Below are 26,220 nucleotides of genomic sequence, written 5' to 3' on the forward strand. Positions count from 1 at the left end.
GTTATGGTAATTATTATAATATATTATGTTCGCTTACAATCATTTCTTTCAGTACTGTACTAAGATGTTCTTCAAAACATGATAAACGCCATGACAGATTTTTTAGGAATAAACTGTCAGTTGTTGTTATAATACCAAAGACAAAATTTTTGAATTATATATAAATGATTTTGAAACATTTCTGTTATTTGTATTTTAACAAATAAACTTTTTTATTTATTTGAGATAGGTTTAAAGTCATGATAGCCAGAAGGCAAATTATGATTTTGCTTATTTAAATTTAACAATATGTAAACTCTTATTTGTCGATTAGATCAAACCAAAACAGGTTAGATGCCATAATGGATAGAACTAGTAGTCCTTCTGTCATTAACTGGCCTAAAAAAAAATGATGGTGAAATTTAATGAATAGAAAATAGAACACTATTGTGAACTTTACATTTAGATTGATCAATTTTGGTAAATTGTGGACCAAGACTATGTTTTATTGTGTATGGGGTTGAACACATTTAGAAAGAAACTTCTTCATAACATTCTTTCATCAGAAGATTTTTCTACATTGTATTTACAACTTTTGGTCTATTGCACTTACAACATATATTTCTTGTCAAAATGCACACAAATCACGTTATTCTCATATCAAACTTTATAAACAGCTATTAAGATAAGTTTTTTATCTGTGGATATAAGCATCACAGTGGCATTGCACGTGTACTGATGAATAAAGTATGCACGTAGACAATATAAAGAAAAACAGTAGTTATTTGTCTGTTTGGGACCAAATGTTATGACCAATCCATTTATGCTGTAAAAATTCCTCCATTAACCTCTGGAAAGCCCCCCTAATATAATTCCAAAAGATGATAATGTGTTAAAGTATTATAAATCATGTACATCCCATCTCTATCACAGATCTTATTATGTGGAATAAATCATCATTTTGTGAAGAGGAAAGAGGAAACTTTAAATTGCAATATGGTAGCAGAAATGTGAAATTGAACTCTTTGAAAAAATACATTTAAGATTGATATAGTCAGACCTGCACAAGTATTTGTTTGTTGGCTTTGTTTATTTTTCCTGTACAGTATGCAGGAGCACAAAAAATGAATTGAACAATTGTGTTCACATGTTTTAGTGACTATTGGTGAGCAAGATAAGAAAAACAAATAAGTATTAATAAAGATTTTTGATGGATTTAGCAGAGATATCTCTTATCTTTTTTTACAAGCCAGAGATCTTTCAAACCCTGATTTATTTTCTTGTTTCTTTATCTAAGTGGTCCAGTTTTTCTTCCCTACATTTAAAGCTGATGTTCCATGGTGGAGATAGCTAGATTATCAGATCTGTACTCCAGACAATGAGGAGAAGAATGACATATCCATCAAATCTTAACACATTTATTCTTGTCAATAGAACAGACCCTTGTTTTCTTATTCCTGGTATTTTCTACAGGACTTATCTGTCACAGAGCTATGGAAGCATCAAACAAATAGAAATAGGTCTATAGCCCCCCCGCAACCTTTTGTAGTGAGAACCTTTTTCAGTATTCCTCAAATTGCTCTTCACTGACAAGTGCTGTCAGAGAGAAAAAAAGTTATTAACTGTTATATTTGACAATTGCCTTTTTCTTCTTGTATGAAATATGAGTGGCTGTAGTATCGCAGAAGAAGTGTGCTAAGTTTATTTAACAAGTGAGTATTGTATTCTTGCACACATCCAGGCTGATTCAATCGAAGCAAAGAATTGTAGAACGCTGGCCGCATAACTAAATTATAAAAATATCCATGGTTCCACCACACCAGTCTAATACAATAGAAGCTTGAGTAAAAAATCTTTGTTAATCAGGTTCTCTTCTAGCAGTTGATGAGATGAGATTGTCAAGTCAATGACACATGACAATAGGTTTATTGACAATACCAGGCTGGTGTACTGTAACTAGGGTTGGCCACTTTTCTCTTCTACTTTCTGTTGTATTCTAACACTTATCTCCTCCTAAACTCTAACTTAGTACTCCCTTTGTTTTATTGTTGACAGTCTGTATTACCATACTCTACATACTGTATGTTAAGACCTGTTATCGCTTAATGACGGAAAACAAACATTGTTAGCTCTTGGATGTGTAGAAGGATTTATTTGTTAGAGTTCCACCGATTATGAATGAAGCACATTGCATGTTAAGTTGACATACCCCAATCAGAGATTGGGAATAGGAGAATGTCCCTTTTGGGTCAATACTCGTGGCTTAATGAAATGATGTGCTAAGAGACCAGTGTCTAGATTCGGCCCAGTCAATCAACTAGTGGCAGAGTACACACATGCACATGCGTGTGTAATTAGTCACACATGACAGCGTCCAAGAGGCCGAGTATTGTTTTAAGCCGATATTTCTAGCTTTAACCTGATCAACTGGTTTGAAAATGATCCTCGTCATTTAAATCTGTCCACACGTCACATGCTTTTCTTGATATCCTTGCAGTATGAATATTACATAGAGATTAGAAGGTGAGTCCATATTACATTTCAATTTATTGACAAATTACACAATAATGTAAATTTCTTTCATTAAAAATTCATCGGCATGAGATATTATTGTTTTATTGAAAGCGATAATTAGAGATTTTTCATCCAAAAAAAGTAATAAAAAGTTGATGATATTAGATAATTTTAAAAAGATAGATATTATCGTAGATATATAATTATTAATCTGTTAGAGAAATAGATCAACATAGACTTACTGTGTTAATATGCCAGTCATTATTAATAATTAAAATGCCTTTATAATTAATGAACTATTCATGAGTATAATCATGTATTTGCCCGGGTAATAATTGGCCGTCAAATAATATGTGTTTTCACACAGGCTTGAGTTAGACATAAATTAGAAAACTCTATAACAGGAAGTTCATTCTATCATTATGACCTCCTTTGATCTTAATTCCTTAATCACAATATACTTTTAATTAGAAGTTAATTTTGCCCTGAACACTATATTATTTTCTATTGCCAGTAAATATCACTACACCCTAAGAAATACTTCATATTAATCAAACAATTAGCCCTCAAGTGTTTATCAGCAAACACTTACATTAATCATAATAATTTTCAGTTATTGAAAATATTTACTGGCTTTCTTTTAAACTATGCTTTCTTTTAATAAATGTGATTAGAAATCAATATATGTTACTATGTAAATGACTGCAGCCATTTTGATTACAGAATAATTTATTAATATTTACAGTTTACATAAGATAATAAATGTTTTATACTAAATATTAACTTCTTGAAAATTATACAGTATTGGAGATACAATTTATATACATTCTAAAAAAAAAACTAGAGTTACAGACCTTGAGAACTTTCATACTAATTTATTCTTTTCTCAAAATTTAGTTGATTTATATATTTTTAAGAGTAATTAGCTGGTGAAATGAATTAGTAGAATGAGTGTAGTTTGATGATTGTTGAACTAATTTGATTGTTTAAACAGAATCACTAATTATTCAGAATTTATCTTAATAAGTATTCATTAATTGATTTATTTAATAGAAACGTTAATTTACCTGTTTTGAATTACTTTCAAGTAGGTTGGTCATAAATATTAAATAATAAAACAATGAATGGTACATAAATTAAGATACGGGCAAGAAGCATTAGATACTTAGAAATTTCATAGAAATTTTAAACTCTTAAACACTTTTGTTTTTTAATGATTTATTAAACATACATTATGCAAGAGCTAAATCTGCCAATTGCAGCTCTTTCTTTAGGCCTGAAATGTTATCTAAATTATTAATTAGACTTTATTAAATTATCCAGACCATAATCAACTAGATTAGAACCCGATCTGCTGCTTCTGATTAAATCAAAAAATGGATAATCGAGACTATGTTTTTTATCGTACCAACTTTAGTAATGATGATCGAGGCTAGGCCCAAAATTCAATCGCTAATTACTCAGTTCAGGGTGAACCAATTTGACTAAAATTTACAGCAAAATCCTTTTACATTATCTAGTTTTTAACTATTATAGTGAGAACTACCATCTCTTTATCTAATCTCCAATTATGTATCTTAAAGTTTAAAAAATATATATATTATAATGCTATTTTTTTAATTTAAGTCGAATATTTAAATTGATGGTTTGATATGTGATTTTCACACAATATATTTGGGAAATATATAATGAGTGTGTTAATCTACTAGTATACAAGTCTAAGATAAACTTGTATGCTAATTATTTTCTCTGGTAAACAGTTTGACACCTTGGCTAGCTTGTTCTAAGTACACTATCCTTGTCAAATCTTTAATGCTGATAAAACCTAATATTACTTACTTCTTATTCCAAATATTTCAGTAGAAAATTTTACAGATAATTTGGATAAGAATAAAGATGATATTATATTTGATAAACTAGTAATAAGAGTTTATAAAATGTAAATGTATTGTATTTGCACTTATTTGCCCCTGGTGTAAATTTTTTGATGAATAATAATTACTAATTGGTTTTCGTGTTCAAGTGTCAATAGTGTTCTATCTTATCTTGTAGTGATAGAATCAACTTTGTTTTTAAGTACAACATTTTATTTTGCTAATTATACAATAACTGAAGCTATGGGAACTTTTTTTTCTAATTAGTATCATATGTTAAGTTATTTATTGGAGAAATCACTTTATTAACTTTGCTACATTATTTGAAGAAATTTGTGTGTTTATAGGGTATTAATGTCATGATTGTTTTCCATAATATGTACCCCTCTTTCTCCAGAAAGTTTCCCTTCTATGGTATCTCATACACAAAGGAGTTTGTTGAGATTTGAAATTAAAATAAAATAAAATTAAAACCACAATCATTTATTCTGAATTACCATGCCTACACTTTATGGTCATTACACATTGTAGATATCTACCCATGTCTCTCTATATACATAAGTAGGCCTATTCTGGAACTTTAGGCGACAATTAGTCTTTGGGCCATCTTGAATTTTGATTCAATGAATTCAGATGGCATTGAGGGTTAATGCTCATTGTTACAAAACCTTTATAATGTTCCATAATAATGATAGCAATTATAATGCATTTTTCAGAAAAAAAAATGATAATGAAAAGATAATTAGGGGGTTGTTTGAATTGTTGAATAGACGGGCCCCGGTTGATTTTCAACGATTTCTGATGATCACATCCACAATTATCTCTTTGTTACAAAATCTTGATAGCTCAATAGAGGTAACAATCATCAATGAGTTTTTCTAAAGCATCTTCAGATTTGTTTACATTTCAGAGAATAAAAACCCAGTTAATTTTTAATAAATGTCTATTATTAAGAGGAAGACAACAAATAGATTTCTGATCATCAGCTAACTCCTGGATTGTTTCCCCTTGTTACAAAATTTGTTAATAGTTGCTCTGAAATTAAATGTATAGTACCATATTGAGAAGTGTGAGTTGTCTAGATGAAGAAACCTATTGTTTTCCAAAGATTTTGGATGATCGTTTCCACAGTTATGCCGACCAGTATTTTATTCTTGTTAGTGCAATAGAAGTTTGTCAAGTTTCAGTGGAAATTTGATATGCCCACCTTTGTATAGCCTTTTGAAAGAACAAATTGTATTGATTTCAACAATTCTGATTGGTCACTTGCCCTTTTTTTATCATTGTTGAAGTCACAACTATGATTTCATCATTTTATAGTTTGTATTATTTGAAAGTAAGAAACCTTTGGATTATCATAACATGATCGCATGCAGAATTCTGCCTCTTTTTACAGATATTTTCAGAATCACATTAGCTAGTGACATTTCATTTATTATTATAAGTTTCTTACCCACCTGTGGAAGTTTTATCAGAGGAATTGTTCAATGGGTATAGATGAAGTTGTTATTCACATCATCTTGATATTACAACGTCTTTTTATTTAAAAAAAACAAAACAAAAAGGAAAGAAGACAAGTGTTATAAGATTAAAGCTACTTAAATAAAATATAAAAATTCTGTAAACATAAATATAGAGATCGGTATTGATAGCTCAATAATATAGAGAGAAGAAGCACACAGTTCAAAATTACACCGACAGGTACCCTCATCAGTTTATTTCCAATTGTTACAATACAAAATGATTGTGAATAACCTCTGAAACCTTACAATTCCAGTAGATTTTACTTGAAGGTGGTTAACTTTTCATGCTGTCATGTAAACCTAGCAAATACAGACATATTAATTATAGTGTTGCCTTGTTGTAGAAAGGCCAACACAATGAACCTTATTGCTTATTATAGAAAGGGGAAATCAGTGAAGTTGAACAATGGTGGTCATTAGTTAATATCAATACACTTCCCATTGATTCCTGTCAATCATTCTAACTATATCAACTTCTTCTAATCTCAGACACTAACATCTTAATAATACTTCTTCTTCACAATTTGACCACCATTGTTCTACTCGCCTTATTACATTAATATTACTTGCTTCCTACGTTGTCTTATCAAACACTCTCTCTGACATCTAATATCACAGGAAAATATTTGACTTTTGAATGAAAGAATAACAGTTTTGATTAAAAGTGCACGGTGTTTTCTCATAATATAAGATTTCATTGTGATATTCATTTTCGGAAGGTATCTCAATATTGATGTGTTGAATATATTTACAGAAATTCTCCATGTGATCAAACACAGATAAGTAAAGTATTTAAAGTCTCTGAAGGCTGTTGAGGGATGATGGAATTCTGTACAAACTACAATATTCTGAAAGTTATATCCCTAAAAGGAATTTCATTTCAACAATAGTTCAATTCAGTTCAGTATTTACAAAGATATGACAAATTAAAAATTTGACAACATTTGACGTGCTCTGCTGAGAGATAATGACTAAAACCTGCGCCACCTGTAATCGTTGCTACATTCTTTTTATGGGTCTCTTGTTAATCTGGGCAATTATCTACCATTGATATTTAGATTTTGAATTCTTAATTAAATGTTAGATAACCTGAGTGGAATATGACACAGAGATTTTTATAATTATCACAATTGTAAATTTATAAAATATATCTGATAGTATATTGCTTATGAAGTCTATTCTATACAAAATATGATATTATCAAAAAAAAAAAAGGATTCCAGATATATGTTGTTGTTAGTTAGTTGTATTTTACGTCCGCTTCCACCGAGGTGATATCGCAGACAGATATATGAAAGGGAAATGGTAATTAACATGCCAGTTTTAAAGAAAAAAACCCTAACAAAATGTGTATTGGTATTATGATTATTAAACTCATGTGTATTGGTAATATGCTGGATCTGTAAATCACACAAGATGTATATTGGTAGTATGTTTATTGGATCTTTAAATCACACACAATGTGTATTGGTATTAGGTTTATTAAACTCATGTGATGTGTATTCGTGATATATATATGTTGGATCTATAAATTACACAAGATGTGTACTGGTATGAAATTAAACACGTGATGTGTATGGGTAATATGTTGGATCTATAAATCAGGCAAGATGTGTATTGGTATTATGTTTATTAAACATAAGGTCCATGGTTGGATCTATAAATCACACAAGACTGTATTGGTGTTATGTTTATTAAACACATGTAATGTGTATTGCTGTTATGTTGGATCTATAAGATTTGTAACAGGAGGGTTCAGGAAACAGAGAAATTAGTAAATATGTAAATAACATATTATAAAACAAGGAATTAAGTAGCTAATTAGTCTCTAACTCAGTATCATCCAAAGTCTTTGACATTAAAAACGCAAATTATTTGTCAATTTAAATCAACATTGATGTTGTGATCTTATTGTGAAAAGATGGACTTCCGATATCTAATATTTAGGACAAAATAAACATTTTACCATTGGTACACGAATCGTGTACCATTCATGTATCATAATGCCTTTCAGCGCCACTTGTAACAAGGGACTCAAAGAACGAGGCTAAACATATTGCACAAGTCTTGTCAAAAGGTGATGCCATATTCTTATCTGGAGAGCATGCACAATAAATACTATCAGTGTAGACTGGAATAACAAGATGCTAGAGATTGCCATTCGATTGAGACTTCTGGCATATTTCGCCGAACATAACTGATTTGAAATTAGAGTAAAAACGGAAACGATTAAATGTAAATTAGTTTATATACATTCATATTACATTATTATATGTGTTGCAGCCCAGTTGTGTAAATTTCTCGGTCCCAAATATTAGCTATTTAGCTCCTTTAAACTGATTCATGAAAACATCCAAGAAGTAAGAAGTGTTCATATAAAAAGATTTAAGTTCTGAATTCTTTTTGCAAAATATTAGATGATTGATTGTTTTTATGTTGTTGTTTTTTATAGGAGGGAGGGGGAATTAAGTTCAGCAGTCTAATGTTTGGAACACAATAACTCTCCTTCTAATTGAGGTAGAATGTTCAAACTTGGTATAGGTGTCTATTATGTGAATGCCTTGACAGAGTTTGATCATGCGCATTTTCCACTTAGGCTAAGCAGATATAAGCAATTTGATTGCTTGAGACCAAGGTTCTAAATGGGTGAGAGCGATTAAACTCCTGAGTATAGATTCATTATATCAGTACCTTGACTAAGTTCGATGATGTGAATTTTATGCTTAGACTAAGTAGCGATAAGCAATTTGATTGATCAAAATGAAAAATGTACAATCAATCAATTCTATTTATTTTTGGATTTCGGCGGGGGACATCAGCCTCACTGTTGGCTTGTTTCTCTTTATTGTATAGAATAATGCTTATTTGAAAGCATATTTTGAAATGTGTATGTGTAAATACAGTGTCTAAAATTTATAAAATAACACCAGAATAGTTAGTAGCTGTCTTTAGTAAATAGTTAGTAGATGCCCAAGTCATTTTTTTATCATTTATTACAGTAGTAATATTGAGATGAATATCCTTAGTGAAAGTCTGATGATCATTTGATGAGTAGAGAAATGGGAGAACAATAGACTAGGCTGGTTATTTGTTTTCTAGGTACTTGTATTATTGGTGATTTAAGATGAGCGAGATGAAAGTTGATGTGATGGAATCTCTGTCACAAGTGTCAATTGACAAGCCAGTATTAATCTCTTCTACTACGCTTTCTCTTTAATCTCACACACTGATGCATAATTTGACAACAATGGCAGCTCCCATAATCACGACAGGCGAGATGTATCTGAACATTAATTAAGTGTCGGTAAACACTACTGTCATGTCCGATAATAATGTTACCCGAGTGATTGATCGGAGGAAATTCCCTCGACTTGCTCCGTGCTAGACCTGCAGATTTGAAAGTATCATTCTGACAAAGCTTGTGACAATAGAGCCGCATGATGTGCTAAGTAATTTGGTTTTTGTAGCAAATCCTCTGCAACTGATCAATACTATACAAATGGCTACTGATGGTTCTATTGTTAGAATAACAATAGCAGGAACAGCCTCTCAGGAGATGTGTCCATTATATTACTTTATTTGTAAGCTTTATATCTCTATTAAATCACATAAAGATTTGAGTATCCAATATCTTATAGCCTAACTCATCAATCTGCAGTTCCAAACAAAACTTTCGATATTGGCAGTTGATGTATCTAACCTTCAGTATCTTGAAATCTCAGCACATCAATATTGTCATTTACAAGCGCTACATTTATAGTATAAAAACAATGACATAATATATGATATGTGGAATAAAACATAAACACCAGTCTAAATTTAAATCATTTATATTTTGACAGCAAGTTATTTTAAGTTAAAAGTATATACTGTTATCCCTTTTAGAACAAAATGATAACCATAGATCAAAACGGATAGGGTTCATCTCCTAGTATGATCATTTAAACAAAACAAAACATGTATCGTCTGATATCAATGTCAAATGTTTCATTGAACACTCGAAAAGTAACAAATGAAATTGAAATGGGGTTCAACATATTACTTTTTGGCACCAACCAAACCAATGAGGATAGGTGAAAGTTACAAATTCAAATTCTTTCAGAACATTCTTATATTTTAAAAAAGAAGTCTTCGAAAAGATGACGAAGAATGATTTAAATAAACTTTTAGTTTTTAGTGATTTGTTTACCTTTTTTCAAAATCGATTGCATTGTATTTTACACTTAGACACTAAGAGGAAGTCATGTGATCGATTTTCTGTTATATAAAGCACACTACTGTTGCTATAAATGCTCATATTAATAAGAACAGTATAAAGTGGTAAACAAATAGAAATGCAATTAAAATGGTAATAATTTGTGAAAAGGAAATCTTTATTCTTAAGTTAATATTTAGAGAAGAAATGTTCTTTTAGTTAATATTGATTATATTTGTTGATTCTATCTTTTGACCAGTTGTACCCCATGTCAGTCAGTACTCTGATTCTGGAATTAGTGATTAAATTGGTTTATTCAGAGGTGTATCTTAACAAATGTACCTAATCGTATTTGGTAAAACAAATTATGATCATATTTAATGCAGATGAAAATAGATTTGTACTGTTTGACTTTTATGTTTAGGATAAGATAGATGGTGTATGATATTGATATCATATGTCCATTTATCTTTTTAAACTTATATGGCTAGTGAACAAGTGTGTTTCCAGTCTTATTAAGTTAGACTTTAATACATAATATATGGCTAGATTTCTCTGATCTGTCATCCAGTATTAAATTCACTTGTAAGGAATAGTGAAGCCAGAGAGGGTGTTGACGGGTGCGGGTGGGAGAGGGCTAGGAAGACACACCTCCTCAGTCCCCACAGCAGACTAATCATGGAACTTGATTTTTGAAAGGCCGAGTTCGATCATTTTACACTGCTTGCTCTAGCAAACATTTCCTTATTGAAATAAAGTGAAATTTTAAGTATCAAGTTTAGAAGCAGATTGAACATATATATTCCTGATAGATAATTACTGTATATCAATTACTTTAATACTCAATGTTAATATTAACAAGCAATCATGAAGCATCAAAATCAAGAAATTCAAAGTGCAACTAGTTAAAGTAAGAAGGACACATAGGGCACTTATAATTTAGCTGTACTCTTCTATTTCAATGTAGATGGGTTTTATGGCAACTCGATTTTTTTAAACTGTGGATTTATGATGAAAGGTATATTATCTCATTTTAGATAGATCATGTACCACATCCCACCAGTTAAAATATTTTTAGCCGCACAAGTTTGTCTAATATGATGTACCTAGCTCGCTTCTTTTGCAAAGATATCTTTAAATTATTTATTTATAAAATAGCCTGCATTTAACATTGACCAGTTTCTGGGCCTCTTTGGTAGAGCTTGGTTTCATATTTACAGGAACATTATTGAAATTGTTTCCAATAAAAGATTGCACATATGAGCTAAATTCAATTTTTTTGTTATATTAAAAAACACCCATCTTGTATATCAGACATCTGATGATTTTTTATTTTATTTAGAAGTTATAGGCTAATAGTAATGAGACATGAAATGTAAGCACTTATGTTATTCCTGCTACTGCTGGCATCAACACTAATATAATTAGTCAGCCTTTGTTTACAAATTTTGATAAGCTTTATCTTAATGACACCTCATGGTGCATGCTACTGGTCAGTGATAAAGCAGAGAGTTGTACAAAAGATGGTGGGAACTGACTGGAAACCAAGGCATCTTGTCTCGACAGTTATTTGATATCCTTGTTGCCGTCTATTTGCTCCATGTTTATAGGCCTTGCTGCCACCACTCTCTTTTTGTATTGTCAGAAATTTATATTGTTTATGGAGGCTGACACACCTCTGTGATAATTAAAAGGCTAATTTGTATGAGAAATGTTTAGATAAATACAAGGTTTCACAATATTTTTGGGGATTAAAGATTTCTGGAAATCTTCCAAATATTGGCAGGAGAATATTGTTACAAGTGGCTTAACAGGTTTTTCTTTCATATGTTTTTATTTTTCGTTTTATATCAAACAGATCTTTGTGTGTATCTTAGATATTATGCTTGAGCAAAATGTTTTTTATGATAAATCTTTTGCAGTATGTTATAGGTGGGAAGGGAGAACATTTGTCATGGACTTTTTCTGTGACCAAAAATACCACTTGTTGCCCAGCAGCCCAACCTGTTTTATTTATTGTGTAAAAATTTACAAGTGGGAAGATGAAATGTCTGAACTAATTTTAATGAATTGTGTTTTGCAGGGATTGGTTTGAAATTGAAAAGCATAATTAAATCTTAATTTGTTTGGTCTGATTATTCTTAAATCAATGTTTGAAAAGAAATCTGAGGTTCGGTCATTGGACTGTTTCTGTAATGGTAGGCACTAGAGAATTGTGCCAGGTCATTATATGCTTTTACAAGGAATAAAAATAGATTTATATCTGTGTTTTTTACTGTTTGTTAGTTGGAAGTAAAAGTCCCTTTAGAAAAATCCACCAGAAATGGGCTGAAAATGTTTGGCAAGTCTATTGAAGAGGGAGACAGTTTCTGTCAGCTATGTTTGATTCATTACGACTTGGGGTTTGTCTTGACCATCTTTCACCAACTTTCATAATTGCATTTTTCTCAGTCGTCACCTTTTGCAATAAATCACTGTCACTAATTGGCTGGCAAACAATGGCCTATCTATTGGGTGGGTATTGGAATGGCAGAAGAGTATTGATTGTAATTTCAGATAATAGGGCAACTGATGAGTCAATTAAATGCTATTGTGTTTCTGATGCAGTGATTCCTTTACCATCAATACATCAGGCTATAGACAGTCTTCCCTCTGCTCTAACAATTGTTACACTCTAGACGCAAAGATTCTTTAACTGTCTACTGGGACAGTCTATTATTGAATGATGTTAATGTATATTATAGGATTTTTATATCAACACCATCAACAGTGAATTATTCTTCTTTTCTTTATAGTTAGCTTCTCAAATTGCCAGTTACAAGTGTTTTTTGCCTCTTCTGCTTCGAAGAAAAATTATTTGATTTTTGTCTCTGATAATGCCTTTTATTGGAAAGAAAATACTTTTTTTCTCTTGTAAGGCAATTTAAATCATTGAGTAAGCGTTATGGCAGTATTTTTAGAAAATTGTACAGAAAGTATTATTGTACAGTATGTATTCTAAAACAACTTTCAGATACTGAATCTACTGGCTTCATTACTTTGTTATTTGTACTATGCATTGTGATTTAATTTGTTTGAAAAGGTTTATAAAACTTTGTCCTGTAATTTCGTTTTGAGAAGTTATGCATTTTTGATAATAAAGAAACTTCTATTTAACAACTAATTAAGATTACAGATATCCAAGGGAAAATTATAAACCTTCAAAATTAAAACTTAAGTATAGTACTTGTAAGAGAGACATAGAGAAATAAATATGGTTTAACGTCCACCCGACACAAACCAGGTCATTTCAGAACTAACAAATGGTTCAATTTTATTTCAATAATCTGCTTGCACATACAAGCTGGAAATCTAAACCATGCCAGCTTACTCAGTGACAGACCTTATGATCTAAAGCGTAGGCATTAAACCATCCAGACACTTAGAGCCCCCCCCCACTCTCTCTCCACAGTACTTGTAAAGCAAATGCGCTTAAAATATTTAATTTCAACTTATGTACTAAGACCAGTAACAGAGCTTAAGATGGTTTATTGATGATTATATAGAGTCTGTTTTGCTTCTGTTTCAAATGATTTGAATAAAACCATTTGTCACAGAATGGCATATATCTGTAGGAGACAGAAGTTCTGTTAACACTATTGATGTTCAATAGATTTAACAATTTTATTACACTAAAGAGATATATAATTTCTTGTGAAGGGGATAAAGTGTTAGGTGTTATGATAAAATCAAATGAATTAAAGAAGTGTTTTGTAATTTAGACAGAAAGATAGAAACAAGTACGAGATCTATTAGGCCAAATTGGACATATTAAACATCAAGGAATGGTAAAGTTAAATTTGATACAAACTTTAAAGTTTACCGAGATCAGAGGTAACTTTTTGATGTGGTATCTCTGGTAAAAAGAGATAGTTTTGTTTGAAATTACACATTGGGTCTAGTTGAACTTGTTTCTATATTTTCATTCTGGTAAAGTGGGGTAAGACAAGGCTGACAACTAACCCTAGTATTGTTTGATATATTCCATCGTTTCTTCAGCTAACAATATTACAACTTTTGATGTTTGACAAGTATGATGAATATAGCTATTTATAGGTAGTTTATTAAGGTGGATTCACAGTTTTTGTGTAATTTCTATTTCTTTGTGACAACGAACCTAATCAACTGTGTCAATTAATTAGTTTTTTATGAAACTGGCCTATGATTTTTAATCCATGCTACAACTGTACTTTATTCACCTCAATAAAATGACATTTCCCTAAAATAAAGGTATACTGGTAAAATATGTGGCCATCATGTTGTGTAAAACAAAATGGCATCTTTTCTGAAGTATTTCTTATTGCTACTTTGAAAACATTTTCATTATTTAAAAGATATTAATTTGTCCCCAGCCTTTCGAAGAAAGCAGGGGACTATTAAAATGTCTGTCTGTCTGTCTGTCTGTCCGTCACACTTATTGGGCAACAATGACTCTCCTTCTAATTGAGCTAGAATGTTCAAACTTGGTGTAGTGGTTTATTAGGTCAATCCCTTGATGGAGTTCTAATTAAGTGAGAGTGATGAAACTTGGTGTATAGTTTCATTACATCAATACCTTGACTAATTTTGATAATGAGCATTTTCTGCTCAGGGTAAGCAGAACGATAAGCAATTTGATTGGTCGAGACTTTGGAACAGAATAACTCTCATTCTAATTGAGTTAGAATGTTCACACTTGGCGTAGGTATCTATTAGGTGAATGCGTTGATGGAGTTCGAAGATGAGAATTTTCTGCTTAGGGTGAGCAGAGATAAGCAATTTGATTGGTTGATGCTTTGGGACATAATAACTTTAGTTCTAATTAAGTGACAGTGAGGACACTTGGTGTATAGCTTTATTACATCAATACTTTGACTAAGTTTGATAATGAACATTTTCTACTCTGGGTGAGCAGAGGGATAAGCAGTTTGATTGGTAAAGACTTTGGAACACAATAACTCTCCTTCTAATTGAGGTAGAATGTTCAAACTTGGTGTAGACGTTCATTAGGTGAATGCCTTGATGGAGTTCGATGATGAACATTGTCTGCTTACGGTAAGCAGAGATAAGCAATCTGATTGGCTGATGCTTTGGGGCACAATAACTTTGGTTATAATAAAGTGAAAGCGATGAAACTCCGCATATAGATTCATTATATCATTACATTGACTAAATTTGATGGTGAGAATTTTCTGCTTAGGCTAAGGAGCAATAAGCAATTTGATTGGTCAAGACTTTGGAACATAACAACTCTGCTTTTAATTGAGGTAGAATGTGTAAACTAATTGATGTAGATGTTCATTAGGTGAATGTCTTGACTGAGTTCAATGATTAACTATTCGAGGTGAAGCTAAGCAGAGCTGATCAATTTCATTGGTCGATGCTTTGGGACAAGATAATCTTGATTCTATCTGATAGAGAGTGATGAAACTTAGTGTATAGTTTGATTGCTTGATACTTTTGAAAAAAATAAATGTGCGATTAATTAATGTGTCATCTATTTATTTTGGGATTTCGGTGGGGGACATCAGCCTCACTGTTGGCTTGTTTACTGACTAATGATGACAGACACACGCCATACAGTGATTGAGATTTTTCCCAGACAGTAGTACTGTGGTCTACTCTTCTATCGAATTTTAACTGTCAAGGGTTCTGTTAGGTGCATGCCAATTTGTACACAGGACCTTGGTGTTTTGTCCCTTCTGAACGACTAATTTGTACCATGCCAGGCTCTCAGTCCTGCACCACTTCTCCAGGTTAGTGAGCCAATAGCTTACTCACTGAGCCGTCATGGCTTCCTGAAAGGACAATATTGGTGTCCGTCATTATCACATGTGATAGAAATGGTTAAACACATTCCAAATATAATTTTAACACAGAGATCATTGGTACGATAGATGAGTAATAAAGGTTTCAACAATCGGAAGTGACGAATGCAAAAGGAAAACACCAGTTATCCCTCTATATAACTGACTGAAGTGACCAGTGATAACAGATACATGGGCGAATTTTTGCTCACTAATAATTCCTTCGAAGACCAAAAGTTGTTATATGAGACTGTAAGAGGATATTGGACAATTTAATAAAGTAATTGAATGTCATTAGATAAGAGAACACGAGAACAATAGAAATAATAGAAATAGTCTGTACATTCCCTTGTTTTTATTCATTCTATACCTTATAAAAACATGGTAATGCACAGACTTTTTCTATTTTTCTTTCGTGTTCTCTTATCTATTGGCAGTCAATTCTTTTTATGAATTGTCAGATATCTTTTCACAGTCTCACACAACAACTTTTGGTCTTTAAAGGAATTATTAGTGAGCAGAAATTCGCCCATATATCTGTTATCACTCGTCACTTCAGTCAGTTATACAAAGGAATAACTCATGTTTTCCTTTTGCATCCGTCACTTCCGATTGTTGAAACCTTTATTACGCATCTATCGTAGCAATGATCTCTGTGTTAAAATTATATTTGGAACATGTTTAACCAGTTCTATCACATGTGATAATGACTGACATCAATATTGTCCTTTAACATTATGAATATGAATAGATATATAATAAAAAAAACAATATTGTAACTTATTTTCAGGTGTAACAAGACTCAATATACTGTTTATTGTTATATTTGATGTTTAAAAGAAAACAAGAAAAGAATGAAGATTTACTTTCTGGTATGTACAATTTGATTTTCACAATGATTATAATCAGGGGCGGATTGGGGCCGGGCCCCTTTTACTGTCCCCCCGTGAAAATTTTGAGAAATGAACCCCAAATATGCGATTTGGTGGCATATCTGATTATAATCTCTGTCAAATAATATATCTCCTAAATCGATTAATTTAGGTCAAAACCCCGACCTGCAAGTAATTTACCTGGTTAAAATATGGGACTAGTTGAGAAATTTTTGACCAGTTATGAATATTGAATAAGTAGGAATAATTTCATTGAAAAATGTCCCATTTTTGTTGCCGGGGTCGGGTGAATCCGATGAAATTTTCGGATGAAATTCGAAATCCCCATTGCGGGATTCCGAATTCCGGCCCACACTCAGTACACCCGACCCAGAAAGTCTATTATACCAGCCCATTCCAGACTTCAGTGATGGCGTGGTGGCCCGTTAAAGCCACCAGGCACATATAACATGATCATCATCGCGCCATGGCCCGTCCCATACCCCCCCCCCCCCCATATAATGTTCAGCAAAAAAAGGTTTTTTAGACGAATTGGGCAAAATTATTTTTTTCATTTTTGCCCGATGGCCCAATCTGCCCCTGATTATATTAGTGCCCAGAATTTATTAATTTTATTCAAAAATTTTAATCTGCCATAAATGGTTTAGGTTTGGTAGCTGGCAAAAAAAAAACTCAACCCAAAACACATCAGATAGTGGAATGAAAAAATATCTTATTGTTAAAATACCTTACTACTTCAAACTAAAAGATGTTTAAGGGAAATCACATTCTGATTTTGAGAAGAATTTAATGTTCTAATTCAGCATTTTTATCACCTGCATCATTTCACCTTTAAATGAATATAACCGATGGCATACTAAAGTTGAGTACCAGCTGAACTAATTTCTACACTTACAAACGATAGCTTAGATGTGACATATAAGCGTTAAAAAAGTTAAATTTGTCTGGTGGCTTTGTTGACAGGTACTGTGTGCTAATGTATTGTGATAATTGTTGCAGTACAAATATGTTTTCTTTGGCGTTCCTCAGTGCCGAGAAATTCAGCTATAAGATAACTGAAGTTACTAGGAAGTTATTGGCCTATAGTCACTGGGGGCAAACGCTCATCAACTTTACCTTTTGTTTAGGTGTTCTAATGAGTTGGAGGACTTGGTTGTTTACATAATGGGTATGTCCCTTGTTGTTTGACCTCATATTTCACTGTGAGCCACACATTAAGGAGGTGAAGCTGACTTTTTTTGGCCTTATCGTCTTTGCTTAGTCATTTATATTGTCATTTACATGTCTCAAAATGAGTAGTTCAGCTCTAGTAACGCAAACTATCAAGTTAAAAATAACATCAAGGGGCAACCTCTTGATGTTCCACACAGCTTTGAAGATGTTAATGCATTGTTTTCAGATGAAAACAAGTTATTTTATTATCCTCTCTTGTCATTTAGTTGCTGAGTGATGATCTAATGGTCTAGTGTTTAATTTGCAATGCACTAGGTTTCTTTAAAACCATACCAAGTAGAATGTCAAATGTCACAAAATTCTCATTTCTTTGAACTTTAAAGATACTGTCAAATGCATAACCCTTGTAGGAGGCAGAACGAGATGATTTATGATCATTCGTTTTTTTCTGTAATTTATTACATGGAAATACTAATAAAGAAAATATTATAACTAATAGAAACCATTATAACATCCTTATGGTTTTGTATAGGATAAAAATCTGTAGAATTGACACATTTCCTTTAAAAAAAAATCAATTTTTAGTTAACCTTTGCACTGAAGTCATCATCTGATTACCAATTTACCAGGAACACCTCTACACTATGAACTATCATGTTTGTCCCTTCATCATGTGTTGCTTTAATAAGATACTTGTGGAATTCGTTATGTTCAGCAATACACAATCATTCTTGAGAAAAAAATAACAAAAGGCAGCTACCATTTGGCTTTAAGATTGTGTCATAACCAGAAATTGAACCACCCAACTTGAAACAGAATGTTTGAAATGCCAAATGTATGGTTTATTCATTTTGAAGTTGCTATGATATTGTAGTGGTTCTCATTGTTTCATTGTGAATATAGAAACTGTAAAAGGGCAGGAAACAAGAGGCGATAGTTTCAGTAATATGGAGTGGAAGTAAATGAGTCTAAATAAATTCCATATGGTTCCAATAAGAGTTGTGTTATTGTAGTAGAATTATAATGGATAAAGCCTGCAGAACAGTTAGGGGTCCTTTAATATAATGGTTCTTGTTTATTTAAGTTCACCAAATTATCATAATGAGGTTTAAAGACAATATCCGGCATTCTGTTTCAAGTGTTAGCGCTATCAAAATTTTGTATCTGTTTTCTGGTAGTAAGATGAATGGCTTATACTTACAATCGTTGTCTTGTTATGCTTTCTTTTATATTTCTTTAATGAATTATGTTTTATATTGGTTTGCTACTTGTTCAAACTATTAAACTCTGGTATAATAGCTGTCTGTCGTTTCTGGTTACCTTTGTGCTAGAGTGCCTAGGCAAAGTGATTAGTTGTTTGGATATGATAAATGATATGATTACTATGCTAGAGTGTCTTGGAAAAGTGACTAGTTGTTTGGATAGGATGACTCAAATTAACCAGATTTCACAAATACTGAATCTTTAAGACTCAAATATTGTATAAGTACATTTAATAAGAGGATAGATTTGCCATGTCTTTGACAAATAATGAAAAAAATATGATACACTGAGATATTAATTTAAAAGGTTAAAATATATATATACTCATATTATCAGTAACATTTCTATATAGTGCCATTCTATTTTATTATCATCTCTGTTTCTTTTCTTTCTTTTTTTATTTGAGTAGGTTGTAAATCAAATTTTCACTCAAAGTATGTATGATGTTTCAGATAGAAAAGTGCCATATTGTTGTAATCTAACTGTGTATTATTGAGCCAACTTATCTTACCCCTTTTGGTTTTATATTAGTGAAGCTTTGGGGGATAAAAGGACTCCCCAGTGGTAGGCTGATAATGCTAATGCCAGACTAAGTGCTATCACATTTAAAGGATACATGACCTAATGTTTTCATGATGAACTTATGACCAGCAGTTCATATACTTACAATCATTTCGATCTACTTATTTTTGGTTGTTATTTTTCCAACTGTTGTTCTCAGTGATTGTTAGCATACACATATTTTTATTGTCACTTAATATTTTCAAGTTTTTATGGAGATATTCCAAAATGAAAGGGAATATGTAGTTTGGAAGTTCAAGTATTGAAATTTAAAATTAAAACAGAACTGTTAGTTATGTGAACTTCTCAAATAAATGAGACATTGTAGCAGGGGTTCAGGAAATAGTAAGTATACCTTGTCTGACACACAACCCATATCACTACTTACAGTTAAATAGAGCTATAGGTTAGATTTTGATTTCAGAAAACTAAGGTACTGAATAGAAGGTAACCAGACAATATCTCCAGCCATTATTGTTGAGCGAGTCTGCAGCTAAATAAAATGGCATGGTCAGTTTTTTTATTGTTCAAGAATCTCATAAATGAACAACTGAATGCCACTCAGAAAAAAAAGGCCAAGTGGGAGACAAACATTACTCCCAGGAACAGGCTACTATAAACTATCTCTGTAGGAATTGTTAAGACAAAGGCAGGCTTTTATCAGCAAGTGGAATTGGTTTATTCCTCCTGATTACATAGGATAAGGAATTGTTTATGATTTGAGCACAAAAGGCTGGCATTGTTTAGATTTTCGGTATTTATAATAGATTAATCTCACTGTTGTAAATGGGTTTGCATTGACAGACAGACTGGACCATTTGATAGACAAAGACTTATTATTTTAAACATATAAACACATTGTTCAGCTGATATTTCTTGTCAGACAAATCTGTATTGACTGCTTGTTCGAATTGTGAGAAAATATGTTTCCCAATAAGACTATATCTTCTAAAGACATAACTTTAATTCACCTCACCATGGTTAAGTTAAATATTTGTTATTGAAACATCTGTAAGCTTTTTATAAAAGAAGTGTTATTTAACATGTATTTTTTGTTGACAGAAATCTGGTTGAAAAAATCTGAAGGGAAAAAAATGATCTGAAATTTACATCTATCTTGCACAATGATGTGATTTCCGTTTTTGTCATGAAACTGAAAATGTCTCCTGAATCTGTTTCCAGTTTGAATTTTACAAAAAGTGTAGCCATTTCTTTTATATCTAAAGCTTAGACTATCCATTATTTATGATGAATTTGGACCAAAATTGTTTTGGGACATATTAGAGAGTTTCTATTGGTATAAATTGTAAGGATTACACTGACGCAAAGGAATGGAAGTTAGATGAAAGAGAAAGAGGAGAATGATGTCTGTGATTTTAGATGTTTTTTGCATGGTTAGGTTTCAGTGAATATAATAAAAGAAAAGAATTAATGGTCATGGCATAAAACAGCTTATTTTCTTTCTTTAAGCAGCCTTTTAGAATTAACGAAGAAAAGTGTAAAATGTAATTTTGGTAATCATTAATTAGTAGCACAGCTAAGGTGCTAAGAGTCATTTGTAACCAGTAATTTTATACTTCACTGCAGACATACGGTATTTTAATAAATTTATTCTCCTCTGTTATCACAATTTGAGGACGTGAAAATCAAAGAGGCCATTGCCGGATAATTTTCGCTAAAGAGCCTTCATTTGTTCAGCTATTTGAAATAATACTCAAAGAAACCAATGCCGTTTGTATTGAGGCATAGTTAAATAATTCTAAGAAAAGGATCATTTGTTAAAGGGAAGACCTGAATCAGAATCACTGGGTTTCTTGATGATTTGTGATTAGCTGAACAAAATCTGGGCATAATTTTTTAAAATGACAAGTTGCCTGTACCTCCGGTCAATTCCATTGTATCTAATTTACGTCTGTCTTTGGTCTTTGAAAAGAAAGGCTGATTGTGGACTAATGTTGAAATCATTAAGACAGGTTATTACTTCCATTTAAGACTATTTAGGAAGTGGGAGACAGGAAACTGCTACTTAATGTTTAACCAGAGCTATAGAAATTAGTCACATATGATTTTCACAGACGAGGCTTTAATTGTGGACTTTTTGATGTTTCTTACTCTAGTATTTTTATAGACATGTTAACATGATTACAGGACAGTATTTTGTTCTGGAACTGTGAAAGAAGATTTGTAGATTGTGAAAAGAAACACTTGCTATAAATATTTCTTTGATACCAAGTATAATGAAGTAAAGTTCTGATAAGATAATTTCTATACATCACTTCTGTTTATTGTTAGCAAGTGAGAAAATTTGATTGACAAAAGAAAGGAAACAGTCATTCAGGATCAATTGTCCATTCCCCTAAAATATAACAGTCTTTAAAGTTAAACTGCAAAAAAAACAGCAACAAAATGTGTGAAATTTTGGATAATTTTGTAAAAAAAAACATAAAAAATTTAACATGTTTCTTTAGTTTTAATTTTAATTTACAGTTGATACAAATTGGGTTAAATGATTTAAATATAAAAAGTCATAACTTGGTATAAAAGAACAATATTCAATTAAGTTGACCAACATAATGTCATACTAAGCATAAAATAACAGCATTTAATTAAGTTTACCAAAGATGTGAGGTTTTACTCCTGCCACCATAGAATTCAAGTTACACAATGACTATATTATAAATTAGCTTTTGAAAGGTTAAAGTAATTAAAATGACATCGGAACTAATCAGCTCTTGTTTATCAACAACAATGTCCTGTACTATTAAACATCAATCAGTTTTCTACTTCAAACACTAGAGTGGACCCAGTCAACACAATAACAGGTCAAATATAAACGGATATCGCTGCTTTTTAACATATTATGATATTAATGACTTTCTCACTGTATTAATACTTCACATCTTTTATTGTATTTTTCCTGTCGGGACAGTGGGAATTTATTTAGAGGAGAAATGACTGACTTCTAGTATTTCCTTTGTTTCATGTGCTCCATTGTTAAATCTTTGTGAGAACTTAATGACATAGCGCTAGAAAAATTTATCCTCAAGTGTCATATAAAATAATACTCTCAATATATCTTGGTAATATCTAGTCACTTCAGACTATTAATATAGAGACCCAAAACAATTACTATGTCACATTCTCATCAAGTGTACTTATCATTTCTCTTTACCCATTTTCTATGAATTGTAAAAAGGATAAATATTTGTGTTGGTATGATACATATGTTGGGATAAAGTTTATGATAAATTGTTTTTGTATTCATTCATTTCTGAGTTTAAAAGGGGGAGGAGTCTTGAGACACATAGATGTATATTGTACATATATATCTATCTACAGCTGGAGGATGTTTCCGCAGTTCCTTCACCATTTGTATTACATCATAGCCTTGCATTACTACAGTTATTTATTCAGAAACATGATAACATTTGTAATGTGAAGTGTCACATTTGATACGGTTACAATCTCCGGTACACAAGTGTTTTCTACTCCCGCACACCCTTTAATAAACACCTTTACCGTAATTATGTCAATGTGTCAGTATTTGGTGCAACTGTCAAAAGGAAAGAAAGAAGATGTAGTCTAGTTAATGGTGGCCCCCTCCACCCCTGTCACACTGTTTCTACAACTGATTCACACTCAACATACATAATGGTGTCTAAAACTAGCCATAGTTCTCGGGCCACCTGATGTAAACAATCACTGTTTCTGTACCTGTTTTGCCATATACCGGCAACGTTGATCTTTCCTTCTCATTGAAAACAATTCTTCCATATAAGTAAAACTTGCATTATTTTACCTTTTCGTCAACCCTCGTGTCAGTAGTGTCGCGCTTTAATGCTAAGCCAGCATGTGGGGATGAGTCTCTTGCAATGCTGAGGCCAGACTTGCAAATGGAGCGCTTAAATTCTTCACCTAATCCCTAACAATTGTCGTGAGTAAACCTAAAAATTTTTCCAAGTCCTCATGTACATAATAGACGATCGGTCGAGCAGGTGGCGTAATGCCGGCACCCGTCTTAGTCAAACAGCTAAAATAAGGGTAAACATAGGCAATTGGTTGATCAGTGTTCACTATTTGACTAGAGAAAGCTTCACACTAGATTTCGAGCTGCCAACAGCAGTGTTCTATCACACCTTAAAACCTTAAGCCTATTGTTATATCAAAGAAATGGTTACAATAGCTTCTAACCACAAAATGGACATTGTTCAGTTTTTGACCTCAAATTCCATGATTTAAGAGCAAAATCTGAAGTATTTTGACCTTGACTTGCAGGAATTATACCAGAGAAAAAAGTTTCAAGTTGAAGTTTAGAAGTTTTGACATTTGTGTCTTTAAAGAATCTGAGAACAAGTGTTGATTCTATTTTTTTAATGAATTTGTATTCCTCTTGTATGAGAAATCAAACAGTGCATATACTGGTAAAAGAAACATGAAATATACAACTAGTATTAAAGAAATTTGAAATATGGAACAAGTATTAAAAGGAACATGAAATATGGAACAAGTATTAAAAGGAACATGAAATATAGAAGTTTTGTATAAACTTATGTATTTATGTCTATTGTATTATTTAGTTTGGCTTGAGATTTGTAAAATTTGCTAACATTTGATATATGTATATATATTTTGGTACGAATATTTACAAATGGCTTTTGTCAGGTCAAATTAAAAGAAAAGTACAAAGAGAGACGAGTGTGTTGATATATAGCTCCCATCATACGTTTTGTCAAAAGATGTACGTTAGACCTCACTTACTTTTGTACTTATCTATCCTAGGGCTAATAGAACTGGTAAAACCTTGTTCAACACCAAATAGAAAAGAACTTGTCGTCCCACAATCAATTGTTCAGACGAACCTCAACCACACCTATGTTTTCTATACATTTTGTAATAATTCTATGTCTACAGAAAAAACCCAATACATAGACCTTTTAAACTGGTATACTATACAGCAGTTTATTTAAGTCTATTCTATATTAAAGAAACTGATCGGTTTTGAATGCCTTTCAAGCTATTATTGTGAAACCTGAATCACTGAAAGAAATGTAAGTCCTAAAATGGTTCCATATTTACAAAGATATGATGAACTGAAAAATTGTCAGCATACAGCATCCTCTGCGGATGAATTGAATGAGGTATGGTCAAAACAAGCCAGTGCCACACCTATAATCTTCACTAACAAATTTTGACAGGCTTCTTTTAATCTGACTAAATCCAAGCAGGGAGATTATCTACTCTTGATTTGGTTTTTCTTAATTAAATGTTAAATAATTAATTTGAGAATGTATTGCCTGGGATTAACCAGTGAAAAATTACACATTGACCAAAAATACAGTGGCTCTCACCTGTGTGCTCTGAAAACTTGCTAGTTGTATTCAAAGTTAAAAACAAAAAGTAAAATTAAGTAAATGGAAGACTATGGTTGCATAGATCAACAATCTGAATAAATATTAATAAATGCATGAAAAACACATCAAACGATTATACCATTAAAATCTCTTATCCCATTAAAATCTCTTATACCAATAATTGAATAAATTTTCTGTTGGATATAGCTGGTTATTTATATACCCTATTGTTGTTCACATTTCTTGTTTGGCACAATGTTGTATAAACATGAAGCAATTATTCTTCCATGAAGGTATTTTTCACAGACACAATTTGTTGACGCCTGTTTTATTGCCACTATTGTCTAAATATTCTGACAGAACTTTTGGGGTGTGTTACAGTAATTCTTTGACCAAACATAAATATCAAAATCACAAATTAACTGCTGCACTTGATTGTTGACAAGTTTCTAAAGGATGTTTATTTTGAAAGCAGAAGCACTAGAAAATGGGCTTGCCATCTTATATAAAGGAAAAGAAGTTTAATAACAATTTTACCCTCATTTGTTGTATAATGTTATCCAATAAGCAATCTCTTTTGCACTACTGAAAGAATGGCTGCTAAATTCCAGAGCAGAAGGAATATAATACAGCATTAAAAAGCCTTCTAGTTTATCAGTATAAAAAGGAAGGTTGAATATTTTTTAAAGTTCTGTTACTGTTGTCATGATTACAGAATCACTTAAAAAGATATTTAATTGTTTAAACAGGAAAAATAATCCAATTGATGATTGAAGATTTTATATCAGGAATTTAACATTTCTCTTATGGGGTAGAATCAACAGATGTTTTGTCTATAGTTTGTATTTTTTTACAGTATTGTAATATTCCCAGGAAATACCAATTATTTGTCTTGTAATCACTAAACTCATTGTCTCCTTCATCAACTTACAATCTCAACAGTTTTCCTCATTAAACATGGTGATGTATATTTATAACTTTTATTATGCATTGTAACAATCAAGTTAAAGATATTGACTTCTATAGGTACATTATTAAACAATCATTTCCAACAGTCGATTGAGTCTTT

General features: G+C 31.8%; 1 protein-coding gene across 2 annotated transcripts in view; it reads left to right on the forward strand.

The window, feature by feature from the left end:
* The window catches only part of LOC126823633 (transcription factor egl-13), a 112,286-nt gene that overhangs the window by 25,335 nt on the left and 60,731 nt on the right, over window positions 1-26,220 (forward strand). For both annotated transcript variants that reach the window (XM_050552582.2, XM_050552583.2), the window contains one exon: window positions 16,701-16,782. The gene's annotated coding sequence lies outside the window, so the exon portion shown is untranslated. The remainder of the gene's footprint in view (window positions 1-16,700; window positions 16,783-26,220) is intronic.

Source organism: Patella vulgata, chromosome 6 (assembly GCF_932274485.2).
Source record: "Patella vulgata chromosome 6, xgPatVulg1.2, whole genome shotgun sequence".
In the NCBI taxonomy this organism is placed as follows: Eukaryota; Metazoa; Mollusca; class Gastropoda; family Patellidae; genus Patella; species Patella vulgata.